The 3,668-nt window shown below is 38.1% G+C and overlaps 1 long non-coding RNA gene across 1 annotated transcript in view; it reads left to right on the plus strand.

Moving 5' to 3' along the window:
• The window catches only part of LOC116697401 (uncharacterized), a 7,144-nt gene that overhangs the window by 2,805 nt on the left and 671 nt on the right, over positions 1–3,668 (plus strand). Inside the window, exon 2 of the long non-coding RNA XR_004333995.1 lies at positions 3,051–3,053. This is a non-coding gene — a long non-coding RNA (uncharacterized LOC116697401). The remainder of the gene's footprint in view (positions 1–3,050; positions 3,054–3,668) is intronic.

Raw genomic sequence — 3,668 nt, forward strand, 5'->3', positions numbered from 1 at the left:
TTTGACAAATCAGTTGTAGGCATTTTAAACAAAGTGCACGGTTGTCCAATCGTCACAAAGCATGCAGGATATGTTTTATACTGACTTTGGATCACATATGTGAAATTACTTTGAAGAAACTGATGTGGCTTTCTCAGATATCCTGGAATGAAACTTATCTACTGGAATGAAAAATAAGAGAAATAAATAGAGGACAATATTTTTTTGTTCATCTTTACTTTTGGATACGATTGATTCACAAGCATTTAGTAGTTAAAAATCACAGGTTTAAACACAGATTAAAGCCACAATTCTAACTGTTGCATGCAGAACAAATAGTAGCCTATGAAATGAGCATGTTTTTTTTTATTTCGTACAGCAAGATCAGGTTTTTATGTCAACTTTATTTTAATCGAATCTTAGGAGCTAGGCATCTGGCAGAAAGTGTCATTTGAAGTATAACCAAAGCTTCAACTTGAACAGAAGCTTAAACTCACAAGCTTCAAATATCCATGCAATGAATCCTTTGCTATAAAAATAATCAATGTTTTTACTTTTTTTTTTATTTAGCATTTGTAGACTGTGCTTGATTAGAGTAACTAGGTCCACAAGAGAACAAGATGAAGCTCGAGCTCTACGCCACTGTAGCAAGATAAGGCATATTACTGTAAAAAACACACATGACATTTCTTATTCTTAAAGTGTTTACAAAATGGCAGATTCAAAAATATCTTTTCAGTCCTGACAATTCCGGTAGCTGTCCAGTGAAGGATGCTGTTGTGACATCCATCAGCCTCTGAGGTCACAGATTGCAGAGTGAGTCATCGGGCTCTGGTCCACCATCAGTCTCTGGACCTGGCACACTCTGCCAGTTAAATGAACCTTGTTAGGGGTACTGTGGCGCTCCACAGCCAGAGAAACACAGTCCTGAATATGATGATTGCATGTGTGGCAGGCATGGCCTAAACATCTAAAGAGCATGACATGGATGTGGACAGCGAGTGAGGAGGCGGTTGTTGGATACTTTTCAGACAGCGTCCGCATGTTACCCTTCCCTGTCTAAAATTGTCAAAACTCTCTCTCTTGCTGTCTCTTTCATATGCTTGCGTGACAGCTGACACCTGTTGGCTTCTGTAAGCTGTTTCATTTCACCCCTCTTCTTCCACTATCTGCCTCTCCCTCCTTCTCTCTCCTTTCGTCACATTTCATTTGAGATGGGACCCTCTGCTATGTCCACTTGATGTTTCCTAGGGATGTTTAGCCCTTTCCACTTGTCATGCAAAGTATCTAAGTATTTACAATGTTGTAATTGAACTTGAATGAGTATCTCCAGTTTATGCTACTTGATACTTAGCCTATATACCCTAATACAATTCAGAGGGAACTATTTTTTACTTAATAATAGTACATTTATTTAACAACTATGGATACATCTTTCAAGATTAAGTATTACATTAAAAAATACATGATAAGCATCTCAAATATAATGCATTATTAAAAAAATAAACCAGTGGTTCCCAACTATTTTTGACTTGGTTGTGACCATTTACAAAAGAAATGCAGTTCCTCCAATCAGTGATTTCCCCTCAAAAACTTCTCAGATGGTTTCATGGAAATGACTGGTTGATGCTTAAAAAATGTTTTACATGATTATCCAATATTACACACAAAAAAAGCAAAAATGAGAGAAAACCGAATATATGTAATTTAACTCTAATAATCTGATTATCCTGTGACTCTTTGGACCGGACTAGGCCCAAAATGGATTAATTGAATCATTGGGAATTTGTCAGTGGATCGAATACTTTAACTTTGAAACTTTCAATATATTTAGCTGACAATACAACAATATAACAGCCAATAAAATACTTTTTTACTACAGAAGCTCTGGGTAATTCTTCCACCATAACACAGCCTACCTGTTTTCCTTTTGTAAGTAGTGATTTCCAGGCATGATAATAAGCTCAGGGTCCTGAAAGAAAAAAACTGTGCTCAGTGAAGGAAACACTCCCGCCAAGTAACTAATTGTTGAGTATCAGTACACTCACACAGTAATGTGACTTAGCCAGCACTCAGACCAAAAGTTTGAAACATTATTCCTCCCTTGAAAGTTCCTATCACTTTGTGCCAAGATTGTCCAATATTTGGTTTTTATTTATAGCTCTTTGGTGAGTTATGCAAACACTAGATTTCTTGAGCAGTCTGTGCTGAGGTATTATTGACATTGATTGCACACTTAAAACAGTTAAGACAGTGTTCCTGAGGGACTGGGGATTTTTCTTGATCTCCAATTCTTTAGTTAAATGTTATTTATTATTTGCTAAATATGATAAGATACCAGGTGTGACCTTTGACCTACTTCAGCGGAGAGTGTTCGTCTCGGTGTTGCAGAGAGCCTGGACTGTCTGGCTGCGACCGGATGGGATAGATGTAATTGTCAGCTCCTCAGTACACACAGATAGCTGTCTCATTGGTCCTCCTCTTGCTGTAATCTCCTCTCTGAGACTGAAACTACTTGTTCTCAGGCTGACTGATGATTCATATTATTATCAACCTTTTCTGCTCAGGCTTGTTGTTAAACAGTGATATTTTCTTTTGTACTCTACGTCCCAGGAGAACCCTTCCAACTTAAAGCTTATATGCTTATATGCTTAAATACTCTTTTACTGATTCTGTGTTGAAAAATGTCTTGAACTTTAAGATAATACTTGTTTTCATAACTCTTGAAAATAAACTTGGAGTTATGATATTTTCACTTCACGCTCATTATAGATACTGCTCCCATCATGCTTTGCTACCTGTCTTTGTGGGCTTCCATATTTTGTCTGAGAATCGCTGCTGATACGGCCCAAAATTAGGAAAACATAATTTGTTATATCAGCTGATAAAGACTGAAACTTTAACCTCACAGGGATTTTGTTGATTGTCAATATACTGTATGTGCAGTGCACTCAACAGACAGACAAGAAGCTGCAGTTCAATCGGGAGAGACTTTGTTTACAGTGCATGATGAATGCAATTTGAAAAGAATCTTTAGCAGTCAGACTCCATTGTGGGCTGGTATATTTCAGGGGGTAGTGGTGCCGTGGTTAGCTCAGGATATTTCCCCCTGGGGTCTAAACACTGCCGGTCGAGTTGCTGAAGATCTGATAATGGAATATGGAGCAGGTCTGGGCAATTACATGGAGGTAAAGAATAGAGGTAAACAGGTGGAGAAGGGTCACATTTGTTCGTACTGAAATGACAACTGACAGCTGAAGAGAGTAGAAGGGATTTAAAGTTTGACAGCAAGAATGTGATTGGCTAAGAGAGATTGTGGCTAAATCTGGAGTGAATGCCCACAGAGTAGAAGCTGGAGAGAGGAGAATGAATGAATGAGTCTACCTGACTAAACTTTTGCTAAGCTTCATTAAGTGGACTTAACCATACTCAGACTGAGTCTCGGAGACATGTCCTTCACTGTTGCCTCAGCAAAAGAATCAAACGTTAATGCAGAGGAAACTCACGCGATAACCTGAGAATTTCTCTCTTGGACTTTGTTTTATGAGAACTGACAGGAATAGTTTTGAGAAATATTTTTTCGGTCTCTTCCCAAAAGATAGATGAAAAGATTGTTATTACTGTCATATCTGTCTTTTAACCCTTGTGTGGTGTATTTTGTTACAGAGCCAATGTTCCTGGGTTTGGTG

This window comes from Etheostoma spectabile, chromosome 10 (assembly GCF_008692095.1).
Source record: "Etheostoma spectabile isolate EspeVRDwgs_2016 chromosome 10, UIUC_Espe_1.0, whole genome shotgun sequence".
NCBI lineage: Eukaryota > Metazoa > Chordata > Actinopteri > Perciformes > Percidae > Etheostoma > Etheostoma spectabile.